Here is an 11,815-nt window from a genome sequence, read left to right as displayed (position 1 = left end):
AAGAGATGGATGATCAGCGCAGACTGCTGGATTTCTCCCGGACTCCCCGGATTATCTTACACCGAATAGGTAGGAATCACCGGCGTTTGGATGAAGGTTAATGTCTAAATGTAGAAGCTTTCTGTATGAAGATCATTTTAGTAACCGTTTCCCTCCCGTATAAATGTTTTGTTAACGTGTAAATGAACGCAGACAACACAATGACGCTGTGAGAATGGCTTATTTATGTAGAGAGAAAATGGAGCCAGTGACCTTCTTTACGGCTCTCCTCCTAGCAACATAAAATAAAAATGGCTGTGTTAGAAGCTATAAAATTTAACAATTTGTAATCAATAAATTGTAGTGGAGATTGTTTGTCAAACTAAACATCCTAAAAAACTTCTATCAACAAACCACTGCTGCACTGAGGTGATGCTTCATACGTAGATAAAAGTTAAATGTCCAAAAATCGGATCAGGAGTCGAATGATTGGATGCAGTTCCTCAGGGCTTCATGAAGCTTCATCTCACCATCACTACTTTCATTGTTTCCTCTCCTGCTCTGGTCAAAACCCACAGGCCCAACCCAGTGCATGCTGGTCCTGTACCAGTACCTATACTGACAGAAAATGGACCCACAGTTCTTCCCGTCTACCTTAGAGAAGTAAATAGCAATAAATAAAATAAACAATTATCATACAAATAAACCACCAAAATATAAAGTGAATGATAAATAAAAATAAATAATACCTTAAACATAATACCTAAAAATAATAAAATGTACTTTTAATTAACAATAATGCATGAATTAGTTTGGGTGTCTGTTATGAGATGAATAATTTCATAATGAGTAAAACTGATTTTCTTCTAACTTAGAAAAGTAAATAACACAAGAATAAAATCTAAACAATTATTAACCTACAAATAAACTCATGTTTGTACATAGACCCCAAAGATATAAAGTGGACTAAAATAAAATGTTAACATAATTCAAAGAAATAAAAATAAATGATAGCTCCAAATACATAATATCTTGAAATAATAAAATTTGGTGTTAAATATTAACAATAATCCCCACTACAATTAGTTTTGGAATATATTTTTTTTAAATCCCTTCATTTCAGAATTCTCCAAATGTCAGTTGGATTTGTCGACTGATCTGTCTCTCTGTCTACGCTCTTGAATTTTTAGATGTGGGTTTTTTCTCTTTTTGTAAATTTTCTGTCATAAACGATGAACAATTTCTCTTATTTACTTCAGTAAAGTTAACAATTACTCTTTTTCTCTGTTTTCTTCTCCAGATTTCCTGCAGTGTAACATTTATAACCAGGAGAGGAGATCCACTCTGGACTGGGAGGAGTTAGAACCTCTGCAGGTGAAACAAGAACAGGAATTACCAGAAGATCAGCAGATAAAAGAAGAACGGGAGGATCTAGAACACCAGCAGATAAAAGTGGAAGAGAAAGAAGTTTACTGCAGTACGGATGAAGAACAACTTGAGTTAAAACAGGAGACTGATACCTGCATGGTGGTTCCTGTTGATGAGCAAACATCCCACACTGAATCAGAACCAAACAGGAACAAAGTCATCTTTCAGGAAGCTGCTGAAGCTGAGAACCTAAATCAGGAAAAAAGAAAACCTTTCTCATGTGAGACCTGTGAAAAACGTTTTGCTTGGAGATCTGCTTTTGATGTTTACATGAGAACTCATACTGGTGAAAAACCGTTTTCATGTGTGACCTGTGGAAAAAGTTTTAGAATAAAACAGGATTTAACTAAACACATGATAACTCACAAGACTGAAAAGCCGTTTTCATGTGTGAACTGTGGAAAAAGTTTTAGCATAAAACTAGGTTTAACTCGTCACATGATGATTCACATGACTGAAAAGCCGTTTTCATGTGTGACCTGTGGGAAAAGTTTTAGACAAAAATGGAATTGAACTGACCACATGAAGAGTCACACTGGTGAAAAGCCGTTTTCATGTGTGACCTGTGGGAAATGTTTTAGTCTAAAACAGAATTTAACTCGGCACATGATGATTCACACTGGTGAAAAACCATTTTCATGTGTGACCTGTGGAAAAAGCTTTTGTCGAAAAAAGAATTTAACTGACCACATGAAGAGTCACACTGGTGAAAAGCCGTTTTCATGTGTGACCTGTGGAAAAGGATTTAGTTACAACTTTACTTTAACTCGTCACATAAAGATTCACAACGGTGAAAAGCTGTTTTCATGTGTGAACTATGGAAAAAGTTTTCGTCACAAAGTTAGTTTAACTCAGCACATTATGACTCACACTGGTGAAGAGCCGTAGAATTTTTTTCTAGATGTGTCCTATGTTGAGTTTCACTATAAAATTTATTTGGTTAAAAACTAGATATGGTTGAAACGATTCCTCAAGTGATTCAAATACCTTGATTATTAAAATTTCTCGAGGAAAATTTATCTTCCTTGAAGCTTCACTAAGTTATATTTTATTATTTAGCGGTCCATGTTCCAGCTGGGTTATTACATGCGTTGCACAGAGCTCTCACTTCCGCCTGAGTTGTTGATGAAAGCTAAGTGTTAGCAGCATACTGTTCAGTTTTCAAGTTCGGCTTGAGGATTTTATTGATTGATGATGATGTTCAGGTCTCTGTCGTTTTTCGGGGGACCAATTAACATCCTTTAAATGACTGGCGTGATGCCTGGTAGTCTTTTCTCCTCCTGGAGCTGCTGCCTGGTGGCGGTTCAGAGCGAACAGCGGGGAAGAGGAAGCGCTGCAGGAGTATTTATACAGGTGAGCGGATAGACTGAACACTGCGGGCGGCTGCGCATTAGATGATGTAAGTGTTGCTTTACGGACGAATCGGAAATTTATTTTATATCATCCTGGTCTCAACAAATGGTGGTGGAGCTCATCGTGGCGGCACGTAGCTGGTAGACGAGTTTCTGTGTGTGACGAACGAAGGTGTTAAATCCCGTCGCTTACATGAACACAAAAGCTATAAATGTCTGGGCAAGGAGAGAGTTCATCTATTAAACTGACTGAAGATCAATACATAAACCAAAAGCTGGAGTATAAACATTTTTTAGTATTTGTGAACCTGCATCTTTATTGAATTGAATATAATTTCTGAATTTTATATACACTTTCCTCGGGTTAACTTGTAAAGTGAGCTATTATTGTAACAAGCTAATTTTCTAAACTACAGAAATGTTATTGTTAGGGAAGCTCAACTGTAAAAATTGGACTGATGTTGATATGTGATACTAATACTGCTGTTATGTTAGATTTACCAATGTTTTATTTTTATCTTTTTTGTATCTGATTACTTGATTAATCGTAAGAATAGTCGATAGATTTCTCAATTACTAAAATATTTGTTTACAACGGCCCTAAACTAGAATTAAAGACTAGAGGGATTTTATTTTCTAGAAAGCTGAGAAATTGTTGTATTTGTTAAATGTGATCATTTAGTTCTTGACATTTGGATTCGTAGAGATGTGAAACATTTTTATTGATGCTTTGTTTTTTTTCTGGCATATTCTGCAGCAAAAATAATGACAAACTGTATTATTATATAAACATTCAATAAAACGACATGGATTATAGCAAAACTGGGTGATAAATTGTTCTTGGTGGCATTTAATGCCCTTATGGCTACTGGGTAAAAACTGTTCTTCTTTGTCCTTGTTTTAATGCTCCTCTATCTGCAGCCAGTTGGAGCAAATTGTGACCTGGTGTGAGGAGTCTTTTAAAATGTTCTTGGTTTTCCTGAGGCAGCCGACCTGTGGAGTTCTTGGAGAGAAGGCAGAGAGCAGCCGATGGTCTTCCTGGCAGATTTTATGATTCTCTGGAGAGTCTTCCTCTGTGCTGCTGTGCATCCGGAGAACCACACACACAGAGACGATGGCAAAAAAGTCTCTTAGAGGTTCCCCCTAAAATGCACAGGGAGGCGGCCATTTTGGGTCAAGGGCCAAATTTTGGCCATTTTTCACTTTTACTCACATTGAACTTTAACAAACTCCTATGGATTTTGACCTATTGGCTTCATTCTTGGCCAGGATGCAGTTAAGGGGTGGGGCTTTAAAAGTTACCAAGAAAATAAAGTTTTGTAAATGTTCAGGTGGCGTGGGAGAGCGGTGAATTTGGCGTACTCACCAATGCAAATAAAACGTTATGACTTTGGCTTGCTGCCAATTGGCACCAAACTTGGCATTAGTGATTGTGGTTGGTTCCCTGATGATCCTATGTCGTCATAGTCTGACGTCATCCAAGCCCCTCCCCCTCTGAACAGGAAGTAACTTTTATTCCTTGGAAAGCTCCATCTCTGACCCACTTGACCTGATCAAGGTGATCTTGTGCCAGATGACAGATAAGTTGGTCTCACTTGCCTTAAAGCACCAAAAGTTTTCAGCGGAGGGTGTGGCAATGGCGGTGCGGCGCAGTGACAGGTCATGGCGCTGCCATACGGTTTGGCTGGACCAAACTCACTGTGATCGATCCTCGTCCACCTCCTGACAGGAATGCAGTCCAATATTGGGTGGGTGTGGCCTAATTCCTCCACAGCGCCCCCTAGAATCATTTTCAAAATCAGTCCCACGCCATGCTTTGACCGACCATCATAAATTTCGGCACACATGTACATCTTGACAGGACATAAAAAATAATTGTACATCAAATCATGTGGGTGTGGCTAAGCCTCAAGTCTGACCGTTCGCCATGAAACATCAAGGTGGAATAACATCCCCACATAAGCTCCCAGGTGCATCAAACTTCATTTGTATCATCACAGACCAGAGCTCATCACATCACATGGCCAATTAGTGACATCACTACAACCCCTGCCCCATTCAACAGGAAGTCACATGTTTTCACACTGATTTTCTTCCCTTTACTCTGTGGTTCATGCAGATTTCAACCTGTGTTTAATGAAGCAGAACAACATGATGGTACATCAGCGTATGTTGGACAAGTGTGGGAACTGCATGAGAGTGTTCACGGTGGTGAGCGAGTGGCGCTGATGGAGCTCAAGCGATCTCAATAAGGCCAGAGCGGCGCTGAGCTGTGAGGGCCTCCAACGCTGTTTGCAGCTTTAATTTTGATTTATGCTTCTTTTAAAAGGCTCTTGAGGACACGTCCAGTTATATTTCTTAATGATTAAGCCTTGGAAATCATTATATTGAGTTAAACATGTCCAATAATGCTGTATTTTTTCATTTAATGCTGCAGTTTTCATGATGTCTATGACAAGAAATTACAAGATTGAATTACATCCATTTGTAACTCTGTGCATCTGGCTGTTTTATTCCAAGTGGCTGCTACACAGAGGGCTGAGCACACAGAGCCAGAACTGATGCTGATAGTTGAAGAAGCGTTGTGGCCCACTGGGAGTAATTGATGCATTAACAGAGTTTGATTGGACGTGGACTTCCTTTCAGAACATTCTCACAAAGGCTTGAGGATTGATTTGTATTATTTATCCTGTACAGCGAGAGTGTGAGGGGTGGATGTTGTTTACCTTAATACACTTTTAATCAAAATTACAATGTGCTGTTATGCACTAAGTGTACATTTTCATTAATGGTTGTCAATTCTCAATTATATCTATTAAACAAAAAAAAATATTTAATATTCACTATAAAGTAATTTTCATTGATTGTTCTTGATTGTAGAAAGTATGTTCGATTATTATTGTCTCCAATAATTTAGTGTGTCTTTTGTCTTAGTTGTATTTTTCTCTTTTATGCTGCAGTTGTCTTCTATTGTTACTACAAAAAGATTTTACGTTTCTCAAAGACAAGTGGCACTGTATGAGAAATTTTTAGATGTGACCAGGGGCGCTGCCAGAACTCTTCGGCCCCCTGACAAAAAAATTGTTTGGGCCCCTCGCACTACTGCTGTAACAATTTTTTGAGTCTATTTGACCCATAAAAAGCATCACAATTTTAAAGGCCTGCATCTGCCTTGCTTTCTTTGGTTCAATACTGATAATTAGCACAATATTTACTGCATTTACTGCTCACAAATTTAACATCCAACAGTCCACATCCAGTATGCAAGTAGGTTGTTTAAATTTTTTCTATTAGTTTTAGATACTGAAATATCTCTCCCCATGAGCAACAGCCTAAAGCAACGTACAACTACACATAAAGAAATCCAGACTTCTCAAAAATGCTAGTAGTTGCATTTTATTCAAGCTGAAGTACATAACTTTAATAAAAAATATGTTTTCTCCATATTTGTTAAAGTTGTCACCATGTCAGAGCAGTTTGTTATGAGACAGATAATCTGTGAAAACAATCAATATCCTCCATCTCCTACGTGAATTACTATTACTGGTTAAAGTAATGCACCGTTCTGACCAAAACAACTAATCAGAACCAGTAGGACGCTCTTAGCACTGTCAATTAGCCTCATTCACTCTCTGCTAAATACGCTAATGGTGGAGAAACAACTTATAACAAGAAACCGTTTATCTTCTGCCATTGGTAGCTATGCTAACTAAACTGAGCATTCACAGTTTGAATCTGCACAGTTCTGTGATATGCTAACTGCAGCACGGCACAAATCGAGGGGAAGAAAGGATGAGCAGCAGCACATGAGATTGTGATTGACAGCACTAAAAGTCTCCTGCTACTGACTGGTTGTTTCTAGCACTGAGAGAAGGCAGAGGAAAGATTTTTCAGTCTACCTCTCATACTATACTGTCACAACATAATGACAGTTTTTGAAAAATATGTGGAAAAAAATATTTATATAAAAGTTACATACTGCAGCTTTAATTTCATTCAGGGGACGACGGGTCAGGAGGGACGTGTTTTAGAGCTGCTGCTCACTCACTAATTTGTTAAGTGGTAAAAGGCACAGGGAACAAGTTAAATATATAAATATGTTGGTAATTTTTTTTCCTTAATTCATTAAATGCTAGTGGAATGGAGGCAAACAGTAGTTTGTAGCCAAGCTAATTATGCTAAATGGTTGATAATCTCACAGTCTACCCACCTCTCTTGGAGAAAAACTGGGTTATAAATTAACATTCTTGCCTCCCTCTTTATTTTTTTGAAAACCTGATTTTATAACTTTTCTTAGCAGCATAGTAACTGCCACAGTCGCCGCTGTATTCATCATACGTCACGGTGAAGCGCTCCAAACAGGAACGAACCATTTCATGCAGATTCAGGGGGAGTTCAGGGCAAAAACGGATGTATGTTTTTTGGTCTGGGAGGGTAACATAACATTTTTACTGCTAAAAACAATCTTTGAAAATGAAATATGATTAATTTTGTATTTGACAGGACCCAGATTTTTTTATTTTATGTCTATGAACAAAATATAAATAATTAAATTGTGAAGGGCCCCCTGTTGGTCAGGGCCCCGAGAACTGTCATCACTTTTCACCCCTTTACCGCGTCCCTGATGTGATGATCGTATGATCCACAAGGTGGCGGTAATGTAATAACATGGAAGCCGACAGTCATAAAACCCCAAAGAAGAAGAAGAGGGAGAAAAAGAAAAAGAAGAGGAGGATGGCACGCGGTCTGTTCAGTTGAATGTTGTTCAACTGAACAGCTAACTGCTACTGAAGAGTATAAAGGAATCATCGTCGAGTCGGAGGAAGAGATGGATGATCAGCGCATACTGCTGGATTTCTCCCGGACTCCCCGGATTATCTTACACCGAATAGGTAGGAAACAGCAGCGTTTGGATGGAAGTTAATGTCTAAATGTATGAAGCTTTCTGTATGAAGATCATTTTAGTAACCGTTTCCCTCCCGTATAAATGTTTTGTTAACGTGTAAATGAAGGCAGACAACACAATGACGCTGTGAGAATGGCTTATTTATGTAGAGAGAAAATGGAGCCAGTGACCTTCTTACGGCTCTGCTCCTTTAACTACCGAGTCTTACTCTTGAAAACAGGAGAAATGTGAACAATGCAGAGCAAGGTTAGTAAAGCTAGCAACATAAACTAATAATAGAGGTGCTAGTAGCTGTAAAATGTAATAATTTGTAATAAATTGTAGGGGGGATTGTTTGTCAAACCAGATATCCTATAAAAGTCCAACCAATAAGCCACTGCTGCACTGAGGTGATGCTTCATACGTAGATAAAAGAAGTTCAATGTCCAAAAAACTTTAAGATTGCTTTTATAGTTTATTTTTCCCAGTTTGACAAGCAAATAACAAAATCTATTTTTTCATTAGTGATGTGTCGAGTAATCCAGGAGGATTTTTATGAAGCACGCAAAACAGAGAACTCACCTGAATCCGAGCAGTTATAGTTTTTATTTTTAAGTAATAAATCGTTGTCCACATAGCGAGTAACAAGCTAATCTCAACTCTCTCTCTCCTGTTTGTTTCCAGTTTTCTTTTTGATCCAGCCATTGTTTCATACAAACAGATTAATCAGAATTTATGTATCAGACACCTTTTACTTGTTTATTCATTGTAAGGCTTCATTTTGCCTATTTGGGGGCCTCCATGCATTGCATGGTAGGCACCTATTGTTCTACACCTAATAGAATGTCTCATTATTATTATTGGGGGCTGCCTCCATGCATTGTATGGCAGGCACCTATTGTTCTACACACAATAGAATGTCTCTTCATTATTATTGGGGGCTGCCCATAGCAATGCATAGGGAGAGCAGTGACTGACCTGCTTTGTAGGTCAGTCACTGCCTCCATGCATTGCATGGCAGGCACCTATTGTTCTACACCCAATAGAATGTCTCTTTATTATTTATTATTCTTCCATTACCGTTAATGCAGCTCGTACCGCTGCAAGAAACCCCACAAAAAAGGTATCAAAATATTAATCTTTTTTTATGTTTGTTTTCTCAGGATAGTGTCAGGATAGTAACATTAGCATTTCATGGTTGTCTCAAAGATAGAAATCCTTCCCCAGCTTTCTGTCTCTCACACACACAGCAGTCAGCTGAGGATTCATCGCTATAGCAACAGAATACACAGAAAGGCAGAGCTGCTGGTTTGGACTACAAACCAGCAGCCATAACTGCCATAACTGTAGTTCTATCTATGGCCAAGACTCAGTTAAAACAGAGGCCTGAGCAGCATGTCAGAACTACAACATGGCGGAACTGTCTGTTACTATAGAGGAGGAGTTGGCTGGTATTCTGAACTACTTGTGCTTTGAGCATTATATAACTGATTTAACCCGATCACTATTACACATGGAATTAGTGTGACCATTTCAAATGAAGCTTATTGAAAATTTTCAAAATAAAAGCCTTGACAATTTTTACATCATGTAATTGCTCTTTTTTTGTTACATAACTGTTTTAACCAAACCACTGTTACGCATGGGATTAGTGTTGCCATTTCAAATGAAGCTTACTGAAAGTTTCAAAATAAAAGCCTGCATACTCCCCTCACGTCAGTGCACCGCCATAGGTGGTGCAAAAATATTAAGGTTTTTTTACGTTTGTTTTCTCAGGATAGTGAACTGCCTTGCACAGCAAGGCAGTTTATTAACATTAGCACAAACATTAGCATTTCACTGCTACCCACTAGTGCACTTCCTTGCACGCATTAGCATTTTACCTAAAATAACCTATTAGTTAATTTTCTTACTTATTTGCCAAGTTTAGTATACTGAATGGAGTAAGTCAATAACAGACAACATGCTAGTGATGCCCCACATGCTACTGATAGTCTTCATGCTAACATTAGCATTTTGGCATATTTTAGTTTATGCATTAATTTTAACACACTGAATGGTACAAGTACAGCTTAGTCCACATGCTTCTGACTCTCCACAGGTTATTGACTACATTGAAGCTTTCTTTAGCATTAAGGCTAATTTTTAGCATCATAACGCTGGGTCCAAACCGACGGGCACACTTTGGCAGGCCCCTTAAAATTTCTGCAGGAATTTTCTAGTTTACATATATTGTTCCCTTGATGTCACAGCAGAGCACAAGGGCGTAGGAACAAGTTTATCATTGGGGGGAGACGTATTGGAAACCTGAAAGATCCGTAAATAGCTTGAGCAAAAATATCAAACAATGGTGTCATCAGCGCGTTGGTCTAATCTGACCCCTTGTAACTTGTAATCTAACGTGTTACTATTTACAATCCAATATTCAGATTAAAGTTTCCAAGTCAGTCTGTGTTAGTATTTTTTTTAAACACATATTGTTGCTTTCTTCTTTTTCCTTGGGGAGATACGTTTCATGTGTAACACCAGCGACACTAAACGATGGAGGGAAAAGAGATGCACATTTTCTAGCTGATGGATGAATTTTGCACGAGTAATCAAATTACTCTTTCAAAGTAACTATGCCATCCCTAGTAATAAACTAACTACACTATATATCATATGTTTGTAGGCTTGTCACAATAACATTTTGATTTTTGATAAACGATATTATTGTTGTTTTGAGACCTTTTTTAAGAAATAAAATCCATCCATCCCTTTTCTTTACACCCTTGTCCCTTAGTGGGGTCGGGAGAGGTAAGTAATAAAATGTTAATGGCAAAATAATAATGCAACAACATAATCTGAAAGATAGTAAACTTTAAATTATAATGAACATTTAACACTGCAACTGGAAGACATTTCAAATAAAAATAAATAAAACAAAATTAATTTTGAAGTCTTTGTAAATAAAAATGTCCTTCAAAAAAGCTTTAGTTGATACCAAAGCACCAACCTGAAAGTTTTTATCATACAGTTTTTGGTAGGGATTGAGGAGAATTTATTTTGCTTCCTTGGTTTTTTAAACAATGCGTCAGTCGGAGACTCTCTCTAATGCAGATTTTCACATGGTCAGTGTTTATCATTTGGAATATCACACCATTATCATCTTCAATATCTGCATTTTTGCTTTGGATATTGATGACTGTATAGGGTCCCAGGAAACCAGCATCCAACTTCCCACCTCTTCTCTGCTGACTGCGTATGCTCTGCCTCCAAACTCGGTCACCAGGTTTAAACACAGTGCCAATGTGTTGTGCTCTGCCCTTTGCTTTGTCCTGTTTTTTGGAAACACTTTCGATGACAATGCTCCTCAGGTGTTCTTGTATTTTCAGGTCTTGTGCCAACTCCTCCACTCCAATGATGTCCTCCACAGCAATGTCAATCTTTCAACACAAAATTAATATTTCAAGTGCCAGTTAATATCTGTCATTTAGAAAGCATGGACTCGTATGTATGGAATGCTACAGTGAGACATCACACATATTCTGGTAGAGTATACCGACAATGTGTTTTGATAAGGTTTATGCAATTTTCACATTTATAGCAAAAATTCTGAAACTCTTTTCAGAATAAAGTCCTTTGTGAAGGATAGACTTCACAAAGTAGATGCTTTACATAAATTCATGACCTCAGAAATTTAATTCAAATACAATCTGTGAAAACTTAAAATATTGATGAAGAAACTGAAGTGATAATTGAAAGAAGTGGTAATTGAATACTATAATTTAGGAATTCTGTGTTGGGATTTTTGTGTTATCATTCTCACATTTATAATATCAAACATTTCAGTCTTGTGATTTCATTTTTATTTTCTGTCAAGACTTTTCACTGCTGTGTTGAATACTTTTGGCATCAAGTATCACTGCTGCAAGATAACCGATTGGTCCCTCTGCCCTTGAGAGAAATGGCTCTCCCAAGGGAAAGGGCTTGATGGCCTGTGTGTAGATAAAGTTTGCCTTCTCTCTCTTCTGTTTATCTTTTTAGTTCTTTCCTTTTCCAATATAAAAGGCCAGCTCTAGCCGAGGGAGGGCAGAACGCTCAGTGAATGGCTTGGAGGAGCAGTTTGCTGTGGCTTCTCCTTTTGCAAAAACTGATATACGTTGTCTGTGGTTCTTATTAGGGCTGTTGT

The 11,815-nt window shown here is 37.9% G+C and overlaps 1 pseudogene; it reads left to right on the top strand.

Annotated features, from left to right (window-relative positions):
- Positions 1 to 1,486: 1,486 nt before the first annotated feature.
- The window catches only part of LOC106941611 (gastrula zinc finger protein XlCGF8.2DB-like), a 27,483-nt pseudogene continuing 17,154 nt past the window's right edge, over positions 1,487 to 11,815 (top strand).

This window comes from Poecilia latipinna, unplaced genomic scaffold, assembly GCF_001443285.1.
Source record: "Poecilia latipinna isolate Pla-1442-1.1 unplaced genomic scaffold, P_latipinna-1.0 Scaffold3764, whole genome shotgun sequence".
NCBI lineage: Eukaryota > Metazoa > Chordata > Actinopteri > Cyprinodontiformes > Poeciliidae > Poecilia > Poecilia latipinna.
This window is presented reverse-complemented; position numbering and strand designations above follow the sequence as displayed.